Source organism: Lathyrus oleraceus, chromosome 5 (genome assembly GCF_024323335.1).
Source record: "Lathyrus oleraceus cultivar Zhongwan6 chromosome 5, CAAS_Psat_ZW6_1.0, whole genome shotgun sequence".
Taxonomy (NCBI): domain Eukaryota; kingdom Viridiplantae; phylum Streptophyta; class Magnoliopsida; order Fabales; family Fabaceae; genus Lathyrus; species Lathyrus oleraceus.
This window is the reverse complement of record NC_066583.1, coordinates 277240245-277266909: the sequence shown is the minus strand read 5'-3', so window position 1 is coordinate 277266909 and position 26665 is coordinate 277240245.

The following is a 26665-nucleotide window of genomic DNA, read 5'->3' as shown; positions in this document are numbered from 1 at the left end:
TTCTACAGGTTACAGGTTCAAAATAACAGCTTCACAAGGATCATGTTGCAGATGAACTCAAAGGGATATTCAAAGATGTATCAGATGAAGTTTAAAATTTCAAGCACTTGGTTCCATAAGAGTTGGCATTGGCCAAGTCCTTTAGCATAGGAATGTTGCCTAAATTCTAAGTCCAATTGTTCAAAATCAAGCCAACAGTCCACAGAATAGGCTTTTTAGGTTTTTTATTCTTATTATGTATATTAATGGTCAAAGACCACACAAGCAAACTAAATATACACAAACAAGATATATCACATAATATGGTCCAAATGGACAAAGTGAAAATCGCATTAACATAAACAATTAGAATGGTATGAATAATGACAAATGAATAAAGACTAAAATTAAATTGCATTAAAGTAAATGGCTTGAAATTAAATGTTAGTTGTTAATGAGTTAGAAGTTAGTATTGTTTTGCTTTTTCTTTTCATTTTAAGTCATTCTTTGGAGAACATTCAACCCACTTATCACAAGCATGGATCCTTGAACCAAGACATCTTCCAAACGAAGGAAAAAAGACCAAGTTTCCACACAATATCATGAAAGATGGGAGACTTACAATCTCACTAACTAGAATGCTATGCCTTTTGTGTCAAAAATTTAGCGCTATGTTAAGCAATCATAATTGGACTTATGTAGAAGTCACAACTATTTAAGGTAGGGCAATAATATTTTGGTGTTAATGCATGTTAGAGACATAGTATAATGGACTATGCTCATCAAACATACCACACACAAAAATAATATGCAAAAGAGGTGGCCTAATCTCATCCATACTTATATTGATTTTGCAATCAACTAGCCTTAGGATTTAAAGATATCATAGACCAAATGAGATGAATGCATAAAGAATGGGAAATAGATGAAGAGGGAGGGGAATGGATCAAAACTCAAATTCGTCAAAGGAGGACTTTTACCAAATTAATATCATTCATTTATTTTGGGAGATGGAATGTACATTCCATCAATCCCCTAAATTCAATGATATTAACTTAACAAAGTCAAATCAACCTTGACCAAGGCCCAACAACATAAGTCAAACTTGATGTTCATAACTTGATGTTGCTTGCTTCAAACTTGATCTGATCACACTTAAGAAGCTTGCAGGAGAGGTTTAGCAATGGTACAAAGTTTTAGAACCTGGAGTTATCGAATCTCACAACAGTGAGATTCAAACTCAATTTTCAAGTTGAAAATTCTCAGGTTTTCCTTTGAAATGTGAGGGTTTGAATTGAGGGGCAAAGCTAGCGCGCAAGGTGTGTTTGAATTGGAATATTTTTTTTAATTATCCAATTTTTTTAAAAAAAAAATCAAAAATAACTAAAATTTAAAAAAAAAATCCAAAAATGGCCATTTTTGGCCCTAAAATGAACTAAGGCGCCACCCTAGTTGGCGCTTACCCTTAAGGGGTAGGGCAAGTCGCCACTAGGAGTGGCGCCTACCCTTAAAATGAATTTTTTTTTTTTAAAATATTTAATATGTTTTTTTTTTTTTAAAAATAGTTTTAATTTAATAGTTTATATTTACTATAAATTATAAAAATTTATATAATTTACAAGATATATATATATATATATATATATATATATATATATATATATATATATATATATATATATATATATATATATATATATATATATATATATATATATTTAATTTATAAGTAATTAATAGTATTTATAAATTTTTGGGAGAATTAGGGTTAATCATGTTAGGTAGGTATGACCTAATTCAAACCCTAATTCCCCCTAAGACTAATTAATCTTGTCCTATAAATAAAGTGTTATTTCCTTGCATTTTCTTCACCACTATTTCCTATCACTTTCTCAATCAAGTTGAGTTCATGGCATCCCTCAGACCGTCATCATGGGAGCGGACATCATCCAGGCGCCCGGATACAGAACCAGTAATCTTAAAAAGGGACGGGCATGTTATTTTCTCACCTGTGAAACCCCCAATGGAGATGAAATTTTGGAACATCCGTTCGTTGGACCAACTAAAAAGATCATTGATGTCTTGGTTAGAGGGAGATTACCAACCTGGTGAAGTCATCAGAAGGATTCAGAGGCTTAGAAAAAGTATCTCATTTGAAACTGGAGAAACGGTATGTTCGTGGGTTGAAGTTGAAAGCGACATTGATTGCATCCAAATGATGCATGGATCAGACGACATAGTGTTAACTGTTGTAATTTCCTAGATTTTAAGGGTTGTTTGTGATGTTGTTTGTGTATTTGCTATTGTTGTAGTACTTGTACTTGTTCTTGTTCCAGTATGTGTTTTTGCTTTAGTAATTGTTGTTGTAATGTTAGATGTTTGTGTTTGTTGTTTCAATGTCATCTTCTATTTGGAATAAAAAGTAAACTTTATTGATAAATAGCATTGGTACACAGAGTTATGAAGTAATACAACTATGTAGTCGAAGTAGATCCACGATATGGACATTTGTTCTTATTATGCCCCAGTTGTCGACATATGTTACACTTCCTCTGCATTTTCTCTGCGACGTCCATTTCAGTTCTAATGCGCCTGCTGTTTGGGAGACCACTTTTATTCCGCCGCATCGATTCGTTGTGCCAAACAATTTCCCCGTCATACTCTGGCCAATACGCCTCCAATGCTACCACCGGAAAGGGATTGTCGTATACATTGAGCAATGTTGCAACTTTGTAGATGGGAGACACTAGCGATAATGCATCGAAGTGGCTGTGTGAACACGCTGCAATGACATAGGAACAAGGCATACGATAGGCCTGAAATTGACCACAGTCGCACCAACGGTCTGGTATTAGGACCCTATACTCTTGTCTGGGCAGCCCTTGGTTGTGGTCAATTGTTTCCTTGACACTAAAAGTGTGGCCATGGCGGTCGAATTCTGTAACCCGATGGCTGCTGGCTTTGGCAGATTCCTGCCTCATAAACTTCATGCAGGCATCACTATATACTTGACTCGTCTACAACACTTCATGCCAGCGCCTGCCTCTTGTTACGAACAACGTTGCCATCCGAAAATAGGTCGCACTCACCAATGCGGTTATCGGGAGGTTACGTATGCCCTTAAAGACGCCGTTCATTGATTCCACAAGATTTGTTGTCATGTGGCCCCACCTCACCCCATCGTCGTATGACCTAGTCCATTTTGCTCTGTCAATGTTATCGATCCACCTCCCTGCATCAGAATTTGCCAACACTATTTCCCGGCGGTAGTATTGGAATCCAGGTTGGTTTAATGCATACCCCGCGTTTATCAAATGTTGCTTCAAGAAGTTATCCTTGAACTCCCGCATAAAATTTTGAGCAATATGCCTAATGCAGTAGACATGGGTAGACGGGGGGTCATGCCAACCATTTGCTGGATTATTGTATGCACTGTCTATTGAAGCGTGCCTGTCAGAAATCACACAGATGCCAGCTTGTGGAGTCACGTGCGTTCGGAGATTCTTAAGGAAGAAACTCCAAGCAGCAGCCGTTTCTCCTTCTACCAATGCAAAGGCTATTGGGAAAATATTAGAATTTCCATATTGTGCAACCGCCATCAGTAACGATCCTTTGTATTTCCCATACAGCCAAGTTCCATCGACCTGAATAAGCGGCTTGCAGAATGTGAAACCTATGATGCAGGGACGGAATGCCCAGAAAAGTCTATGGAATATTCCATTACCTTCTAGACAAGTTCCGTCAGGGGATTGTGCCGGCAAGGTCTCCATTATAGAAACCGTCCCAGGTGAATACAAACGTAGTGCAGCAAGGTAGCGCGGAAGTTGTTTGTATGATTCCTCCCAATTACCGTATACCAGTTCAATAGCCTTGGTTTTCGCTAACCAAGCCTTTCTGTACGACGGTGTATATTTGAAAACAGCAACACAATGGGAGATAATGGTTTTGACCTTGAGTGACGGGTCAGCTTCAACAAGAGGTATTATTGAATGGCAGATCATATCATGGCTAAGTTTGCGATGATCCTGTGCCATGTTTGTGTTGACACAAGTGTGAGCTTGAGAAATGGACCCTATCACCCACGCGTTATATTTCTTCTTGTACGATGCCATCAACCTAAACCCACACTCCAGATTTTTGCATAAAATAACGTATCTTTCCGGGTTTGATCTGTTAACATCGTAGTCAACACAGTTTTTCAAGTGCCAATTTTTTATTGCTAACAGGCACTCTTCCTTGGTCCGAAATTGGTCACCCTTCTTTAACTCCTCATCAGACCTCATATAAGGGTTGTAGAACATATCTGATGAGGGCTCATCCTCGCCCAAGTTAAGGGTTGTATAGTGGGCAGGCGGTGAGTACCGTTGCGCTATAGGTATTTGTACTTGGTCTTCGTCTTCGGAATCACGGTTCACCAAGTCATCAACCACGTCTTCTGCATCATCAACGACATTGTCTTCAATGGGGTGTTCAACGTCTTGTTCGTCATCAACCACAGGATCAATAACCTGTGACTGAATATTCTGAGTTGGTTGGAATTGTTCCAACACAATGTACAACACTATATAGTCGTAACCAGAATACTCATGGTTACGAAACATGTATTGTGCCTCCATGTCATTTTGAATCAATGTCTTATAAAACCTGACTGAGATATTTTCAGAAAAAAAAGGTTGTTGGTAAAAAATTTGGGACACAGGTTGTCTAAGTTTGGACTCAATCTTTTTTTTCAGATAAGAGAAGTCATCTCCTCTATTTAGACAAAAACGAGTGCAATCGGTGTTTCTAAATAGGAAGCCAGACATATCACATTCATAAGTCTCACCATTGACGTGAGCTTTGATTTTGTATTGTGATGAAGATGCCATGATATGTGAAGATATTGTGAAGATATATGTGAAGATATTGTGAAGATATATGTGAAGATATTGTGAAGGAGCTTGTGAATGCCTTTGTGAAATTTTGTGTGAATACTTATACTCACACATCCACCAAGCCTTCTACACGCATGCCTATCCATCTAATGTTTGTACCAATGCATGCCAACGTAGCCTGCATATAGCCTGCACCTAGCCTGCACCTAATCTACAAGATTCCCACGCATGCCAACCTAATCAAATGTCTTCACCACCTAGTCTGCAAGATTCCCACGCATGCCTTACACGTCTCATATCTTTGCATGCAACACTACCACCAAGCCTTTCCCTTAGACAAGACAACTCCAATTAATTTGTACCAATGCATGCCAACCTCGTCTGCACCTACTCTGCAAGATTCCCACGCATGCCAACCTAATCAAATGTCTTCACCACCTAGTCTGCAAGATTCCCACCTAATCAAATGCCAACCTAATATCCAATTAAAACTTTCTAAAACATGTTTTACTAAAATAATATTCAAAGCATCCGAGTACCCTATTTTTCTAAAAATGTCTTCACCACCTAGCTTGCAAGACTCCCACGCATGCCTTACACGTGTCACATCTTCATGTGCAAATTGAAAGTGAATAACTCCATAGCGAAAAGTTAAACTTCTTGAACTTCCAATACTGAATATCACGCTTCCAATACTAAACTACCTCTTTTTTCCATTATGTGTTTAAAATAATATTCAATCTTATTTAAGCTTAATTACTTATATTTTAAACAATCTGATTAACTAAATTGAATTAAAAACCAATTTAAACTTTCTAAAGTTGTTGTACTAAAATAATATTCAAAGCAAGATTCCCACGCATGCATTACACGTGTCACATCTTTGCATCATCAGGTTCCACCAAGTCTTCCCCAAGACAAGACAAGTGCAACCTAATCTGTACCAATGCATGCCAACCTATCCACCTAGCCTGCACCTATTCTGCAAGATTCCCACGCATGCCTTACACGTGTCACATCTTTGCATATTCAATCTACTTGAAAATGAGTATAAATAGAAGGTCATTCTTGCAAGTTTTCATCAACCACTAACACTTTTATTAAGAGAACTCCGGCGAAACTTCTCATCCACCAAGCTTCGTTCTACATTGCAATCATGTCTCTTCTTACCATGGGCCAAGAACACAGAGGCACTAGGGCAAACATTGCCTCATTCGTAAGTTTTTCTTGAACATTGCCTCTTTCGTATGTTTATAATTTGTTTTTTAAAAGTCCAATCTAATGATTGTTTATATTGTTTGTTTTTAAAGGATCCCAAGAAATTTCGTCAACGTTCACACCCTATGCCTTATCCAGACCCATGGTGCGTACCTTACATAGAGCGTGCGGGTTTCGGTCATGTTATGCATGTCGTAAATGCCACAATTGATGTCAAATTTATTCTTGCTCTGTGTGAACGTTGGAGACCAGAGACACACACTTTTCACCTACCAACTGGTGAATGTACCGTCACACTAGAGGACGTGTACATGCTTTTGGGTCTTAGAATAGATGGTAAGCCTATGACTGGAAATGTTCAACAGCCCAACGAAATATGTGTTCAAATGTTGGGGGTAGATCTGGTCGAGGGTGAGGGGTCTGCAAAAGCTAGGGGTCGGGGTATTAAACTATCGAGCCTCCAATTGTACCACGACTCCATAACTTTGACTGAGGATTCGTCCGAACAAGAAAAAGTCATAAAAACCCGGGTTTACATTATGTTATTGTTTGGGAACTTGCTATTTCCCGAAGGGACGGGAAATAGCATAAACTTTATGTACTTGAGTTTGCTCGAGGACATTGATAGAATAAGCACGTATAGTTGGGGTTCTGCTGTATTGGCATTCCTATATAGCTCTTTGTGTAAAAATGCACAAAATGACCACTGTACATTTTCTGGATGTGCTTTTTTGCTCCAAACATGGGGGTGGTGGAGATTGCCGAGGCTAGCCCCAGAAAATCCTAACGTCTACTCCTTCCCATACGCAACTAGGTAAATTTATGATGTTATTTCATTTTGTATATTTATTCTATAAATATTTGTAAATAATATTATTTATCTTTTTTTGTTTAGGTTTATTACAACCGGACTGGATTACAGTCTTACCCCCAAAAATAAAATTATATTTTATCGCCAACTCTTGGATCGTCTCCGAGCACAAGATGTATTACCACTAAATCACTCATCTTCTAACTAATTTATTAATATCATGCATTCTCAATAAATAACATATTTTCTTTTTTCTTTGCAGTTTATTTGGAGGCCATATTTGGGATTGGAACATCAACCCAACCCCGAAGATGCAGCTGTTTGGACAGCAAAAACGGCCATAATGCGGTTCACCACTGTGGAGATGCACCAAAGTGACCGTGTCAAGCTGCAATTCGGAATGCATCAAGAAATCCCAGGCCCCCCTATGTCTTTGGAACCTTGGCATCTAAAAAAAGTCAGCCACCAGTGGTATGCCCAACATTGGAAGGAATTTGCTAAGGAGTTTCGTAAAATGTGGAAAGACTGTGCCCACTATGTTCTACAATTTTCGGTGGCGCCCAACGAAATGAAGCCGACAAGGGAATATGTGGATTGGTATAGAGCAAATACAAATCCAGAAATGATTGTGTCTGACCCGTTCTATTTGGACGATCCCCGGATGCAACAACCATACTTCCAACAACAACAACCATCACAATATTCCCAACAACAACAACCACCACAGTATTACCAACAACAACAACCACCACCATATTACCAACAACAACCACCACCACCTTATTACCAACAACAGCCACCACCACCGTATTACCAACAACAACCACCCCAACACATGTCCACCCCCCAACCAAATCAACAATACATACCACAAACTCAACCCCAATACCATGAAGATTACCAACACCAACCTCAACATTCCCACCACCATCAACAGTCCCAACACCTACCACAATATCAATCCTCCCACATCCACCAATCCCAACACTTCCATTACGACGATGTCCCGAGCTCTTCCAGTCCTCCACTTAGCCCCGACACGGGTATACAAGAGGATTATCAACAAGACTACTACACCCCCCAACAAACATTGTTCTTTAACCAACCTGATTCAACCCTAAACTACCAAAGGCCACATTTCGAGGGCGCACCCAACAGGAGTCAGTTTGTCCCACCGAGACAAAGCTTTGAGGGCGCAGAGGGCACCCGCCTTTCCTACAGCACTGAAGGGACTTCAACCCAACCACAACGGCAAACGGAAAGGGGACGCGTTAGGACTAGGGGTGGTAATAGGGATGCACCACCACCACGTGAGCCGTCTAGACGAGTAGTTAGACCTCCCCCGTGCGGATCGTACCAGGGACCGCATCATATGTAATAATGCATTGTAATCATATCTTTATAATATTTGTCTTGTGTATTGTTTTAATATAAATATATTGTTTAATCTACACAAAATATTATTTATTTACATGTATTAAATTGAATTAGAATTTCCAAAAATTTATAAATACTATTAATTACTTATAAATTAAATTAATATATATATAAATTAATATATATATATATATATATATATATATATATATATATATATATATATATCTTGTAAATTATATAAATTATTATAATTTATAATAAATATAAACTATTAAATTAAAACTAATTTTTTTATTTTTTTTTTTAAAAAAACATTAAATATTTTTAAAAAAAATAATTTTAAGGGAAGGCGCCACTCCTAGTGGCGACTTGCCCTACCCCTTAAGGGTAGGCGCCAACTAGGGTGGCGCCTTAGTTCATTTTAGGGCCAAAAATGGCCATTTTTGGAAAAAAATTTAAATTTTAGTTATTTTTGAAATTTTTTTAAAAATATTGGATAATTAAAAAAAATATTCTTTGAATTGAGCTCCAAGGGCATGTATTTATAGCAATTGGGACTGATATTTGCACACTTGAAAAATTGCTAAATTTCGACATTTCATGTATAAACTTGCATGGGCGTGTACAGGCCCATGAAGCAATTCAATTGGATCCACTTTCAACTATTCTGAAGTTAAAATCATGCTTGGATGTCAAGGCAATGTGGAATGTGATTTTTGGCAAATGATTTCTTCCAATCATGCAGCTCTATTAAAGCCATGCGCAGACCTAGCAAACCTTGTCCAAAATGTATGAAATTGTGTTCTTTGGAAAGCTTAGATCAAGGGGAACAAGTTTGATGTTGAACACTTTTTCATTTGGAACTTGGATCATGGTGAATTTGAAGGTGGAAGTTTTGAAATTTCAACATGTTGAAAAAATTTCTAAGTGCCAAGCCATATATCAGTATTCCACCTTGCATAACTTTTTATGTGAGCTTCAAATGAGAAACGTGTCTTCATCAAAGTTGTAGATATTTCAAAGACCTTAAAAATGGTTACTAGTTTCATGTCATTTGGATTTAGAATGATAGAGTTATGCATTTTTGAAGTTTGGAAAAATCACTTATCCAATGGTATAGGTCAAAAATGACCTATAATGTATCCTCATATCACATGCTCATAAAAGTTGAATTAGCTCTCACTAAAAACATAAAAGTTGAAGTAGACATCTTGAATTTGATTTTTCAATTTGTAAATATTACATATCATAAAAATTGAGCAATTTATAGCCTTGGAAAGTTGACTTTCAAATTAGGGTTTAGACAAAATGACCTATAATGTTTCAACATAGAAACTGATTTTCCAAGCAAAACTAGCTCTAGGCCTCAACATGAAAGTTGTTTGTAATGTCATATAGAGTAAAATTTATCTTGTAATAATTTTCATATGGTCAAAATTTTAGGAGATAGGTTATAGGGAGACCCAGTTTTGATCAGATGAATTCATCTGGCCAACCACCATCAACCAACTTGCTATCTTTCAATTCTCTTGACTTTTTAGGCTCATGGTAGATCATATATGCATAAGATGATGAATTTTGAAGTGTCCCTTGAGAAATTTGATCAATTGGTGAGATAACTTGTTGGAGAAGTTACTTAAGATACTCAGTCAAACTAGGGTTTCCAAGGCAAACCACCTTCAAACTCTTGAAGAATAATTAATCAATATAACATGTAGAAATCATTGGTACTCATATATGATGCCTAGAGCAATTTGTGGATCAATCCATGGTTGTTCTCTCTGTCATGAGGGTCTCAAACCCTATATATGAATTTGATAACTCAATGATATCATGTCCTACCTACAAAAGGGTTAGGCAAATACAAAGACATATTTTTGGTATTTTGTTTAGTAAAAATGATAAAATATAAGTATGATACAATCACATGGTGCTTGGTGATCTCTCCCAAAACAAACCCAATGAGAGAGGGGTAAGGAGGATGCGAAGGTATGATCCCAATGCATATGATGAAATTACATGAGGGATCTGAGGGTCAAAATTGGGGTCTTACAACTGCCCCTATTTAAGGACATTCTAATTGAGGAGGTGAAGGTTAAAATCTTCGACTCGACTCAGTAGAATGGGCTTAAATAACAACATATAGAAACAAATTTTGGTCCCTAAGAGACCTCATGAGGCTTATGATATGAATGTAAAAGTTAATACCCTGTGGGTAAATATTGCCACAAAGTAAAAGAAATCAGAGAGACAAAAGTCCGCAGGAGTATAATGCATTCCATAAGGAAGACTCACTGGGGAGACAGAGACTTTGGGGGTTGAAAGAGTTTATGCGTAGGCCAGGCTACGACTTAAAACTGTTGGGGGACTAGAGGAATTTCGTAAAATGGAAAGACTCAGTCGGGGAAATAAAACATCTACAGGGGAAGTAAGTAGATCAGGATAAACCGAAGTACTTGAATCATGCAGGAAAAGCAATTTTACTAAGGAAATTCGCACTCAACTCAACTGGGGAGAAATAAACTTCAACACAGGAGGAGCAGAAATCTACTATCTACTACATGTTACTAGATAAGGAGATAATAAAGATCTGACATAGAGGACATCTGTCATCGGTTAGGATGAACATGTCAAGGATGACTCGCTGGGAACTGCCAGGAGGGTATTCATTACCGGTTACTAGGTAAAAATAGCCTTGTTGTGGAAAACTGCAGAAAAATAGGATTTATAACTACCAATTACTGGGAAGAAGACTGAAGATGAGAGTATCTGTCATCGGTTAGGATGAACATATCAAGGATAAACTCAAAGGAAAGAAAATTTGTCATTGGTTAAGATGAACATATCAAGGATAGACTTGCCTGGGATGTCAAGGAGGATATTCGTCATCGATAAAGATGAACATATCAAGGGTAAACACACTGATCAAAAAGTAGGAATTACATCTATCGAATGCTGGATAGAATACCATCAAAGAGAAAATCTGCCACCCGTTAGGATGAAAATATCAAGGATAGACTCTATTGAGGAGAGAAAATAGGAATTACATCTATTAGTTACTGGATAGAATACCAAGAGAGGGTGTCCGTCACTGGTTAAATTGAACATATCAAGGATAATTTCTGCAAAGGGAAAGTAGGATTTACAACTATCGGTTACCGGGTAGAAGACCGCAAAGAGAATGAAACCCGTCATCGATTAGGATAAACATATCAAGGATTAACTCTCTGGGGAATAAAATAGGGATTACAACTACCTTTTTACTTGGTAGAATACCAAAGATGAGAATATCCGTCATCGGTTAGGATGAACATATCAAGGATTGACTCAGACAGGGGAGAGAAAGATATCTGTCACCGGTTAGGATGAACATATCAAGGATATACTTCCTGGAAAAATGAATCCACTGGAGACTCTACTGAGGAGGAAAACATGGATACTTTTGTTGGGTATTGGGGCAAGAAGTAACAAACTGCAAACTAAGAAGAATATTACCAGTTACTGGGCAATAAACTCTTAGGAGACTCAAAGCATCTATCTAGGCAAGAGCTAGAAAGAAACGGTCAATCACGACTCAACCCAATGAGGATATAGCTCAAGGGGAATGGTTCCATCTAGATAATCAACTGGGGAGGAAACTGAAACAATATTCATCCACGAGGAAATAACTCAGCGGCTAAAGGAGAAAGGTTAAAGTCTTTCTGCTTAAGGGGCCGACACTCTACAAATTGAGGGAGGACCGATGATGAACTTGTATGGGGATAAAGTACCACCATAATAGAGAATAAGAATCTCAGGCAATGATTCGGCAAAGATGATGATGCAATTATGCAATTATGAAATCATATTAGTGTATATGTATATGTATATATGATGATTATGCTGACAAAACGATCACAAAGGATACAAAGGTGTCACAAAAATTGAATCATCGGTACAATCCTCGGTTAATCCACAAAAAGGGAGATAACTGCCGGAGAACAGAGAGATCAACATCCCAAAGACTCAACCCTAGCTGGGGAAGGAGGAAATTTGCTGATGAAAGGAGTCGATATCGAGTCTGTGGGGAATTTTAGGTCAACACCATATCAAATGGGAGACAACCATGCAGAGGATAAACACAAATAGTTGCTCAGAAACCAAGAGGAAACTCTGATTGGGAACAAGTCGGATGGCGACTGGTGGAGAAACCGACGCGATCTACTGGGGAAGTCAACTTACTCCGCTGAGGAATAAAACAAAAAATCAAACCCGCTGAGAAATACATAAACTCTGCAAGGGGGATACAACAACTCTGTCGGGGAATACAGCAACTCCGCAGGGTACTGAATCAACCAACTTAGCTGGGAAAAGGTATGAAAGCTCCGTCGGGGATCAAACACGCCGTAGGGGAACTAGATCAACAAACTCAGCTAGGGATACCTGAAGGGTCAACTGCTTGGGGAACCCTTGATGCTCCATACTTAAGACTTGATGTTTTCGAAATATTATTGATGCTTCCTTTAATTGCCTTGAAAAATTCTTGCTTTTATATGTTTAAGAAAAATGATTTTAAAATTTTAATTTCAAAAATTATCATAATAAAATTTAAACTATTAGCTGAAGTAAATGAGAGTGAAAATAATTGGGTAAAAGCACAACTTCATTTAGTAGAATGGTAATCTGTAAATGACAAGACTCCATAGATCTTTACAAAGTTGAAAAATGGTAAATTACATGGAAAAGGGTTACATTGAATACAAATGACCACTAATCCTTCTACCAACTCTTGATATTTGTTGTGCTTTTGGCCGCTGATGGGGATGATGAATCACTGTCAACCCTTGTGCTCAAAAAAATCTTTCCAACACTAGAAAATTGGGGGAGTGCAGTTACTTGCCATAATCCCTAATTTTTGCATAAGTTGCCCCAAGGTGGGGTACTCAACTTATCGGGAAATTCTTTATGTTTTATGTCTCTAACTTTTGCCTGGATCACCCTTTCGGGTTTTCAATCCACCGAGACGCTCATTTTTACCTAAGCGGCCCTTTTAGGTTTTCAACTTAGCGAGCTGTTATTTTTTTTAGGCGAAGTATTTCTTGACTGTATATGCGTTCATAGGACGAGTGAACTCTTCACCATCCATAGTTGTAAGAATTAAGGCACCGCCTGAAAAGGCTCTCTTAACAACATATGGGCCTTCATAATTAGGAGTCCATTTGCCCCTAGAATCTGGTTTGAACGATAAAATCTTCTTGAGAACGAGGTCACCTTCTCTAAGCACACGAGGTTTGACCTTCTTATCAAAAGATTTCTTCATCCTTTGTTGATATAACTGACCATGACACATGGAAGTCAATCTCTTCTCTTCAATTAAATTCAACAGATCAAACCTGGTCTGACACCATTCAGCCTCAGTCAACTTGGCTCCCATGAGCACACACAATGAAGGAATCTCAATCTCTATGGGGAGCACTGCTTCCATACCATATACAAGAGAGAAAGGGGTTGCCCCTGTTGAAGTGCGGATGGATGTACGATACCCGTGCAAAGCAAATGGGATCATCTCATGCCAATCCTTATACATTACAACCATCTTTTGAATGATCTTCTTGATGTTCTTATTTGCAGCTTCAACATCCCCATTTATCTTGGGTCTATAGGGAGAAGAATTATAATGTGCAATCTTGAAGTCTTTGCAAAGACCTTCCACCATACTATTATTCAAGTTTGATCCTTTATCAGTAATGATCTTACTTGGCACACCATAACGGCATATGATCTGATTCTTGATAAACCTTACAATAACTTGCTTAGTTACATTTGCATACGATGTTGCTTCAACCCATTTTGTGAAGTAGTCAATTGCCACTAAAATGAAATGATGTCCATTCAAAGCTTTGGGCTTAATCATCCCAATCATATCAATTCCCCACATGGAGAAGGGCCATGGGGAAGAAATAACGTTCAATAGTGTTTGAGGAACATGAATCTTATCCGCGTATACTTGACACTTGTGGCATTTCTTCACAAACTTGCAACAGTCAGATTCTGTTGTCAACCAATAGTAACCTACTCGCAACATCTTCTTCGCCATTGCATGTCCATTGTAATGGGTACCAAAGGAACCTTCATGCACTTCGGTCATCAACAAGACTACTTCGTGTCTATCCACGCATCTGAGCAAAACCATGTTGAAGTTTCTCTTGTACAGCACATCACCATTCAGGTAGAAATTTCCGGCTAATCTTCTCAAAGTCTTCTTATCTTTCAAAGATGCCCCAGGCGGGTAAATCTAACTTTGGAGGAAACATTTGATGTCGTAATACCATGGCTTCTCGTCTTTGAATTCTTCAACATCAAACACATGAGCTGGCCTATCAAGACGCATCACATTCAAATTGGGAACTTCATTCCAATACTTCACTACGATCATTGATGCCAATGTTGCCAGAGCATCTGTCTTCCGGTTTTCATCTCGAGGGATATGATGAAACTCAACTTTTGTAAAGAAAGTTGCAATCCTCCTCGCATAATCTCTATATGGTATTAAACCAGGTTGATTCGTCTCCCATTCTCCTTTGATCTGATTCACAACCAAGGCTGAATCTCCGAAGACATCCACTTGATTCTGATATCAATGGCCTCTTCAAGCCCCATAATGCAAGCTTCATATTCTGCCATATTATTTGTACACTTGAAATTCAATCTAGCTGTAAATGGTAGATGCGTGCCTTGAGGAGTAATAATCACTGCCCCAATGCCATTTCCATATTGATTAACAGCTCCATCAAATACCATGCCCCAACGGGAACCAGGTTTTGGTCCTTCTTCAAGCAATGGTTCATCACAATCTTTCACTTTCAAGTATAAGATCTCTTCATCAGGAAAATCGTATTGCAGTGACTGGTAATCTTCAATTGGTTGGTGAGCCAAATGGTCAGCCTAGATACTACCTTTGATCTCTTTCTGAGATCGGTATTCGATATCATACTCTGATAACAACATCTGCCAACGGGAAATCCTCCCAGTTAAAGCAGGCTTCTCAGATATATACTTGATTGGATCCATTTTGAATATCAACCAAGTGGTATGATTCAACATATACTAACGCAGACGCTTAGCAGCCTAAGCCAATGCGCAACAAGTCTTCTCAAGCATAGAATACCGAGTCTCACAGTCGGTGAACTTCTTACTGAGGTAGTAAATTGAAAATTCTTTCTTTCCAGTCTCATCTTGCTGACCAAGAACACAACCCATACTTTCTTCAAGCACAGTCAAATACATGATCAACGGTCTTCCTTCAACAGGTGGAGACAAAATCGGAGGTTCAAGCAATTACTCTTTGACACTATCAAAAGCTTGTTGGCAGTCTTCGGTCCAATCACAAGACTGATCTTTTCGAAGAAGCTTGAATATAGGCACACATATGGCAGTCATGTGTGAAATGAATCTGGAAATATAATTCAAGCGGCCGAGAAAACCTCTGACTTGCTTCTCAGTTTTGGGCGCAGGCATCTCTTGTATTGCTTTGACCTTGGCAGGATCAACTTCAATACCCTTCTCGCTGACAATAAAGCCCAACAACTTACTAGAACGAACACCAAAAGTACACTTATTGGGATTCAATCGAAGTTTATACTTCCTCAAACGCTGGAATAGCTTCAACAAATGTTTAACATGTTCCTCTTCATTAACTGATTTAGCAATCATGTCATGGACATAAACTTCAATATCTTTATGCATCATATCATGAAAAAGAGTAGTCATTGCTCTTTGGTAAGTTGCACCAGCATTCTTTAAACCGAAAGGCATCACTCTATAACAGAATGTTCCCCAAGGTGTAATGAATGTGATATTCTCCATATCTTCGGGTGCCATCTTGATCTGATTATATCCGGAATATCCATCCATAAATGAAAAGACTTTGAATTTAGTAGTATTGTCTACCAACATATCAATGTGTGGCAGAGGGAAATCATCTTTCGGACTGGCTTTATTCAAATCTCTATAATCGACGCACATGCGGACTTTTCCATCTTTCTTTGGCACAGGCACATTATTGGCCACCCATTGTGGATACTCAGTGGTCACAAGGAAATCGATATCAATCTGCTTTTTCACTTCTTCTTTGATCTTTAAGCCATATCAGGATGCGTTCTTCTCAACTTTTGTTTGACTGGCGGGCGTTTTGGCTTCAACGGCAATCTATGCTCCACAATCTCAGAATCCAAACCAGGCATGTCTTGATAGGACCAAGCAAACACATCTGAATACTCTCGAAGAAGATCAATCAACCCTTTCTTAACATTTGGACACAGTCGAGACCCAATCTTGACTTCCTTCACATCATCCTTGAAACCCAAGTTGACTAGCTCAATCTTCTCTTCGAACGGCTGAATGATTCTTTCGTCATGCTTAAGAAGACGAGATAATTCATGACTCACTTCTTCATCACTTTCCTCATCGGCCTAAAACACAGGGAATTCAAAATTTGGAGAAGGAGATGGATCATTGTATTCAATAGGGTTAGAAGCCAACCTGTATAATGATTTGATATTTTGATTTTAGAAAAGTGAAATTGTGGACCTTCCACATTTTTGTTAGGCTTTTGGTTGATACTTTGACCCCTCTTTGACATTTTCCCTTTTATTTTATTTATTTAATAAATATTAAAGCATTTTTAATTCATTTTTATTTTCTTTTGATGATCATTTGATGTTTTCAATTAAGTTTGATTGCTTGGTTGATGATTTCTTCCTCATCTCAAATCATTGATATATAGACTTGAGGTTATCAACCTTCTTTGATCCAAAACTGTTGATATATGATCATGAATCATCTTTAATACTTTGCATGAATGATAAGTTAACCCTCGATGCGCCATATTTTGAGTCCTTTGATTTGTGGATAAAATGATCCCAATGTGATTGACTTAATTCCCCATTTTACTCTTTTTATCTTCATCTCTTTCTTTCTCTTTAATCATTGTGTTGCATGTTGTAGGAGATTAACTTTGTGATAATTATCTAACATGTATGACACATACATTTTTTTTGACCAACCTCAGATAGGTATGGCTTCTATATAAGTCTACTTACGATTGCTTAACATAGCGCTAAATTGTTCTAACACAATTGATTAAGCATTAACTCCTAACATTAATTCTTTCTCTTTACATTATTGTCATTTATTTTTTGCCATATAATTTAAGTCATTTAAGTTTATGTCATTTACTTAATGCATTTTAATTTTATGTCTCATTAATCATCATATCATTCCACTCTCTACGCATCTTGCTTTATTCATATGTTGCTCCTATCTTGTTTGATTTTATCTGACTGTTAATCCTAATGAATCAAAATATGATAAAGTAACTGGAACCTAATATTAATCTTATGCTTGATTTGGAGTGTTGAGTACCTTTGGGACTTTGTACTTTGACTTACGATTTTTACCCTTTACTTGACTTGGAGTGCCTTGGACCCTGAGACCTTGTGGATAATGTGACTTGCCTTTGTTCTTGTTGAACCTTTGAGCTTATATTGGTCCATCTGCTTTATGACTCTTTCCTCCTGCATTCATTCTGCTTAGGTTTAACATACTTCTACACACACATGGATTGCCCTTGGTCTACCTAACAATGACACATAGGACAATACACTTTGCAACCACATGGCTTTCTCTTGGTCTACCTAATAATGAGACCCTAGGCTAGTTTTGTATGATCATGCGTCTTTGTTTGTTCATCATTCCTTTCCTTGATTTGGCTTGATCCAATTCATATTTGATCTACTAAATCCTTTCATCTGTTACACCTCCCATTTTTCTTTTGTCAAGTGACCATAAGTCTCTTGGCCACTTGGTGAGACTAGCCTCTGTCACTTTGAGACTTAAATCTCCCAACAAATTTAAGACCCTCGGTGGAGTACAACTTTCCTCAGCAGTTTGTCATCTGACTCATCCCCACAAGCATCCTTGAGAACCTGCTTCAACAAGTTGTCAGTCATTGACTAGGCTTGCATGACATGATCCTTAAGTAATAGAGAATGATGAGAGGGGGTCTTACCTACACTTATATAGAGTATCTCTGAATACGGGACGAATGACCTAGTTGCTTATAGTATTTGTCTTTATTCATAGACTTTAGTGTAATTCCAGTCAATTCACTGTCAAGTATGCATCTAGTCTCTATGGCTTCTCTCTTCAGATCCTTTTGGTTAAACACCATTGCAATTTTCTTATCTTTTGGGGCACACCTTTATGGTTAACCCCCACCCTTTCTTGGTTTTGACACCACTTTCTTTTTGGGATACACTTTATGGTCATTCTCGTTTTCTTGGTTTTACCACTTTCTTTTTTAGATACACCTTATGGTCATTCTCATTTTCTTAGTTTTGACACCACTTTCTTTTTTAGATACACCTTATGGTCATTCTTATTTTTCTTGGTTATAACACCAAAATTCAGGGATACACCCCATGGTAAATCCCATTTCTTGGTTTTGACACCAGTTTCCTTTTGAGATACACCTCATGGTCATTCTCGCTTTCTTGGTTTTTACACCACTCTCCTTACCATATCAACCCATTTGCCTTAGTAAGACCCTTGTCATGTGAGTCCCATGCTTTGACAAGTTTCTGCTTTCTTCATTACCATTTCATATGCCTTGGTAAGATCCTTCTCATGTGAGTCTCCATCTTTGACAAGTTTCCTTTCTGTTGGTTTAAACAACGTTGCAATTTCCTTTCCTATTCAGGGACACACCTTTATGGTTAACCCCCTTCCTTTCCTTTTGGTTTAAACATCACCCTCAATCATATCTTTTTCTCAAACTTTATCCTCCAAACTACGGAGCTCTGACTTCCTTATTGCACTATGAGGATACGTAGGCACGAGGATGTGAGTCATTGGCGAGCACCCTTCTTTCCTCTCTGATACGGTGGACCTAGGGGGTACCTGCATGGTTAGCACTCAAACGTCCAAATCAGTTTAGGGTTCAAGATAGTGGTAGTGAAAATTAGAAATTGTGTACTTGAAAACCCTTTACGAATGTATTTATACCTTGAGTCTTACGGAGCAGGTTGGATAATAGATCTCGTGTTATTGGACCTTTGACCGGCGTGGAATAGTGAGTCTCGAATCTTTGATCGACACATAACAACACTGAACTTTCCATCTATGATACTCCTAAATTTTATGATCCCTACCTCTAAATATCCATTCTTAGAGTCCTTCAATATAAACTAATTAATTAAGTTTCCAAGGGATGCAATAGATAATCACAAATAAAATCAGTTAACTTAATTAAAATCTTCTAAAATTCTTCTAGATAGTTGCATTATATAAGCAAGTTAGTTAAGTTAGTTTTGATTCTGTTACTCATGCTACAAGTTAAATGTTTGTTATACATACTTTTTTGTAACCTATTCACATAAGTTAGGTTATTCAATCAACTATTTGATTCAATTCTATTAATGATTTAAATCTTAAGCTAAGATATATCCTCCTTATGTCGTTAGTTATAAAATTCAATATATATATATATATATATATATATATATATATATATATATATATATATATATATATATATATATATTTAAAAAAAAACTAAAGTGCACGATAAAATATTCATTACAATTGCACAAATAATTTATTTGTGTAATTTAAGTCTTTTTAACTTATATTTGACTATAAATTAGTAGTATAGTACTATACATATTTCAAACGAAAATCTCAATTGAGAAAGGTTGTCGTATTTTTTTACCAACATGTTTATGAGAATTAAAAAAAAATATCCTACAAACAAGATCCTTGATATGCCATATCCTATGATTGCGCATTTCTTGTTTGGTACTGCTACTACCATCTTACTATACGTTTACGTGTTGTATTAGTTTCGGTTTTCATTCTCTTTGCAAATGAAACATGTGTTTGCTAGATAAAATTGATATTGAACAAATGGAAGAGTGAATAGAAAAAAGAGTTAAATTTAAAATTTTAAAACAAATAAAATTAGAGTTTACTACTAGTAGTATATTGTTGTGAAATGTGAAGAAGAAGAAAAAACGAAGAAGGAGCGTGTAAGAGACGTAGAAGGTCGTTATGAGAATGTTGAGTGGGGGAGAAGGTTGGGTTTATTATTTATGGCGATTCCAGTTGTCCAATGAAAGCGATGTACGTAAGAAGCCATACAGCGACACGTGTGGGACCGCATGTCAATGACGATTGACGGTTGCAGAATATCTGAGATTCTCATTATTGCGTATAGGACGCGTGGCATGTTTCATACGTGGATCCGAAACTGTGCGATCTAACCCGACACCTAAATTTTCTATTTCAATTCCACCCGCACCCTTGTTTCTTTCTTTTTTCCAAATTCAAATAACACAGCCAGCACGTAGTAGTAGTAGAATATAGACCCAAACCACCTACCAACCTTCCCACTCACATGCGTCTAACGTATGACATTTGTCGATCTCTCCACTCCCTTATTCAACTTCTGTTCACCCTTCTTGTCTTCTTGTTTTATACTATTAATTCTCTACTATTTCTAATGTTAACATATTCAACTTTACATACGTGTGTTTGTGTGTCAAGGTTGAAAAATCATTTGATTACTATTAATTTTATCTCCTCAATTAACTACTATTACTACTCCCTCCTTTTTTTCAATGAAGATATTTATTTAGACTAACTTAAGTGTGATGAGTCATTCATACAGAGTTTAACTTTGTCTTTAAAGAGAGCCTTTGTAAATAGACATAATCGCTCGTAGTGGAATATTAAGATTTAAAAAAATGAAAATAAATATTGTTTAGACTTATTATTCCATTTTATCTTACTCACATAATTAATTTTTTTATTTTAAATTTAATAAAAAAAAATATTGTTACTTTTTGCATTGAAAATTAAAGGACTGTCCATTTTAATAACATGTATTCTATATTTTTTATTTAAATTTTTTATAAAAAATTCTTTGTCTATTTTTTATTAAAAATTGATGAAGAGTCTTAATAATATATATCATATATTTTTAATCTTTAAAATTTAAAAAAGTTTTATAGAATTTTTCTATAATAAATTTTAACATGTTGTTTAAAAATAAAAAGTATAATTAATTTTAAGTTAAAAATGTTTGAGGAGAATAAATTTAAAATTAAAAAAAAAATTATGAATTAGATAAAACAAGAAAATCAAAATTTTAATTAAATATATAACTAAATACAAAAGCTAGAAAAAATATTAATTAATGTTGTTTTTCGATTTTAAAAATAATCATAAAAGAAATACCCTCTTTGTAATAATTTTTTAAATCAAAAAAATTTCAATAATTTTTCAAAAAAAACTTAATAATAGTCATGACAACTCAATAATTTTTTTAAATAAGAGAAATTTAAATAATTCTTTGAAAGAAATTTAAAAATTAAGAAGAAATTAACATAATTCTCTAAACAATTTTAAAAAATATTCAAAAAATTCAACAAATAAAAATAAAGAGAAAGAAGTTGACACTTTGACAAAGGCAGAGTTATGTTTTGAAATGAAAAAGAAAATCCTTTGAATTAACTAAAATACACTAATAAATTAAAATTTATCTCACAATATTAGAATAGCTAACAATAAATAAATAAATAAAAGATAAAATTATCTAATATGTACAAGTACCTCAAATCAAAGTACTCTTAATTACATGCAAGTTGAATTACACACCACTTAAAAGTTCAAAACAAGTAGCAAGACAACGATGAATAAGCAACTTTGAAAATAACATCAACAAAAACGTGTCATAGATATTAGCTAACATTTGAATCTCAAAACACGCAAGACATGCCATAGATAAATTTTGTGTTGTTTTCTGCAAGTCAGATTCAATGGCACCGCTTTATGAATCAACTCATATTACAGCATATGACATTGCCACTACTTTGCACCAATTCATTTACTTGAATACAGTCTTACACTACAAAGACGTGTGCTTGCTACTTGAATAAAGTAGACATATATACATTCAAAATCAAAACCACTTTACTATATAAACTAGTACAACAGACAAAAACCAGATTTCTATACCTTGTGCATTTTGTCATATTTAATGTTGCTTACTAGAAGTACTTATTTTATTGTTTCCTAGAATCCATGACGTCATGTTGTAATATTACATACATACTCTTACTAATATTGGTTTTAAAATCCGCCCCTAGGTTTTGTTAATTAAAAGCATATCTATCCAATATGAGACATAGTGATGTATTTTTCATACTATATAATATTTATAAGTAGATATGATATGTTACTTGTTAGGGTATGGTTCAATTTCTAATAATAAATTTTATTTATATTTATATTAATATAAATAATATTTAAAAATCAACAACTTAGAAAAAAATATTTCTATTTATCTCATAAAAAATATTTAATTTGAACTATGTAATTATTTTTAAATAAACAATTAAATATATTATTTAATAATTAAATTGATATTATTTATCAAATGATTCATATTAATTATATTTAATGGAGTATTTGAATAAAATAAAACTTATAAATAAAAATAATAATAAATACTACATTAATATTTTTAAAATATTTTTTTAAAATCTAATATTTTAGTAGTTGAATATTTCATTCATAAAAATAAAAATAAGAATAAAAAATTATAAATAAGACATTTTTAATAAGCGGATAAAATATTATAAATAATTCAAAGATACATATTGAAGTATCAATATACTAGTATACCTTAATATGAAAAACAATTTTTCTAGTACTAGCTAACTCTAGTTGAACTATAAATATATACCTTAAAATGTTGGAAGTAAGGTGGTTTGAATCATGTGATTTCAAACACATGTACACATCAAACCACACTGTCGATGGACCCTAGCTAGATTTTAAAAGAAATAATGCTAACTCGCGCTATAAGTTAGACACTATATTTAGTGCTCTCATTTGGGGCCATGCATGTTAAAATATGAGTCAAATGCATATTTTAAGATTTACATTTTATAACAAATTAATTATTCATGTTATTTTAATATCAAATTAGTTTTATATCTGAAACGAAACTAATAGCGTTGTGAAAAGTTAAAAAATCAGTTTAATATTTAAAATTATAAAAAACAAATATGTTAAGTTGGATCCAATTTTACCAATGAATTTGCCCTATAATTTAGTGAAAAATATTGTGTGAAACTTGCTAATTATTCTTATTATAATTTTTTTTGAGTTGATTAAAAAAAATAATAAAGAACAAACTCTTTCTGGTCATGATTACACTAAAAACACAACTTATCATAAACATGAATTAATGCTACAAATCTACAATAAAAGCATAAATCAAGGTTTTGATCTATCTAAATACCATAACACTATAACAAGATATTAGAAGATTTGATAACGCAAACCTTTTTTAGAAAAATAATGAGTTTGATTTATTATTAAAGTAAACCTAAACTATGGAGATACTCTACCGGAGTTATTATAGATTGAATATTTTAATAACCGTGGATAAACAACATACCATAACAAATAAGTATATATGTATGTAAATAAATCTTGGATGATTAAGCAAATAGACATGAACAATTTATTTAAACTTTATACTATCTCTAGTAGTAACTATATTAGCCTAATGTATGGTAAGTTATTTATGGTTTGTGGAGGTTGGAGTATAATTGCTGGAATATATGGTACTACATTTTAAAAATATGTGGTGATTAATCTAAATTCTTTTAGGTACAATCTAGCACAACCATGACTTTAGTAGATCCAGATGACTTGGGCCAGCCCACTATGAATATAACATTTTATTCAAACATTTTAACTTAGGCACCTTTTTATAGGGTGGAAAAACACTATAAAAAATTGAAATTATTTTTTAGATTATTGAGATACATCTTTGCACGCACCATGGACCACCTTATGACGCATCAATTAAGTGTCATATCTGATTAAAACAAAAATTTATTCAGGAGAGTATTTTTGGGTATTTTCAATAAATATATTGATACTTGAGCAGTCTACTGGATATTCCAAATATGCATCTTCGGAGTATTGGGGCAGGATTTTGAAGATTTTGTGACATTTGCATGTTTGATATTTTCGGAGATGGGTCTCCGGAATAATTTGATAAAACACTCAATTGCATGATAACACAACCATATTTGTTTTCTACTCCAAACCCTTACCAAAAACCCTTCCATTCTCAATCCACATTTTCACTCCAAATCTTCAATCTTGTGTTTCACCACATCAAAGGGAGCAAAAGAAGTTGAAATTTCAAGTAAAGATCATTTATTTCAAGTCTCATTGCTCACATTAATCTTGTTTTCAGTCTGAAAAACTTACGTTTATTCCAGAGATACATTTTCGGACTCTATATGAACTCATCCGGAAATACATCTCTCGTATCTGTCTGTTTTTATATTTTCAGCTCTGTTTACAATATTTGTAGTTATTGAGTATTTTGTTGTAATTGTTTTCATTAGATATGGTGCACCCCCGGTGTTTCCCCAAACATGTTGTGTCTCCGAATGTCAAAGGTGTTTTTGTGAATGTGGTAGATGTTGGCAATCAATTTAAAAATGAGCAAGAGTTTGAATTTCGTGATCACATGCTTCAATGGATTCGTACGGAACATCCAAGCTGAGATTTGTGTGTTAGTCAGAAGGTTTGATAATGGTTCGGATAGAAGATGTGCATTTGTGACAATGATGTGCGAAAGAAGTGGGAAATATAAACCTCTTCTTCGGAATTTTAAACGAGATGACACCAGTTCAAGAAAATGTGAGTGTCCTTTTAAGTTGTGTGGTTATATATTGGCAAATAAGAAATGGAGATTTAATGTCATATGTGGTTTACATAACCATGACTTGTGTGAAAAGTTAGTTGGTCATCCAATTGTGTGTCGTCTCATACCAAAAGAGGAGGAATGTGTTTCAGACATGACATTGAACTGACCTACTTTCTTGGGCTACAAGTCAAGCAGATGGAAGATTCTATCTTTCTATCTCAAAGCAAGTATGCCAAGAACATTGTTAAGAAGTTTGGCATGGAGAATGCAAGTCATAAAAGGACACCTTCTCCTACACATGTGAAAATCTCCAAAGATGAAAATGGTGTCAGTGTAGATCAAAGTCTATACAGAAGCATGATAGGTAGTCTGCTATATCTCACAGCAAGCAGACCTGACATTGCATTTACTGTAGGTGTTTGTGCTAGATATCAAGCTGAACCAAAAGTCAGTCACATAAACCAAGTGAAGAGAATAATGAAATATGTCAACGGCACCAGTGACTATGGGATGTTATATACTCATGGATCTAGATTTATGCTTATTGGTTATTGGTTCAACCGAAAAACATACTTGCGACTTTGAAACAGAAAAGACCCTAAAATATCTCAAATATCAAACAAGTGTATAATATTCAGTGTCAAAATAACAAGGCGCTGAGGGGGGATAGAACTGAAATACAACAACTCTTGAAATTGTTTGATGATAACTATTATGTGTCTAGGTATCGAACCTGCGTGGATGGAGTAACCGTTAGAAATATATTTTGGACTTATCCTGATTCCATCAAGTTCTTAAACATGTTTCCTACTGTGCTCATCATTGATTCAACATGCAAGACCGACAAGTACATAATTTCATTATTGGACATGGTTGGTGTTACCTCTACTGAGAAGATCTATTCTATCGGGTTTACATTTCTAGAGAGCGAAAAAAAGGAGAATGTTATTTGGGCCTTAGAGGTGTGTTGAGTAATGTTGAAGGACCAAGAAGAGATGCCTAAAGTGATTGTTACCAATCGTGATACCGCTTTGATGAATTTGGTTGCAAAGGTGTTTCCTATTTCTTATGTATTACTTTATAGGTATCACATAACAATGAATGTGAGAAGTCGGGTTAAACCTGCGGTATGGACGAAATAGATATTGTCTAAAGATTGAAAATTGGTGAAGGCAGGTGTGATAGTGGAAAAAATAATGGATGCATGGAACAGTATAGTAAATTCTTCCACTAAAGAGTTATATGCCGATTTTGTTATACATTTTAGGAAGATGTGCGAGAAATATCCTGATTTGTTGAAATATGTTGAAAGCATAATTCTTCACCAGGTGAAGGAGAAAATTGTTTGTGCATGGACCGATCAGGTTATACACCTTGGGAATACAACAACAAATCGAGTTGAGCCTGCCCATGCTACATTAAAGAATTGGTTAGGAAATAGTAAAGGCAATTTGTGTAGAGATTAGGACTTTTGTGATCCAAATGATCCAGAACCAGCATAATGAGATACATATATCATTTAGTCAGAGTATAACAGTTTTCGAATACGGATTTAAAGACAATAATCTTTATTCTTTATTGGTCGGAAACATATTGCCATACCCCAAATTTTCCATACCTCTATTC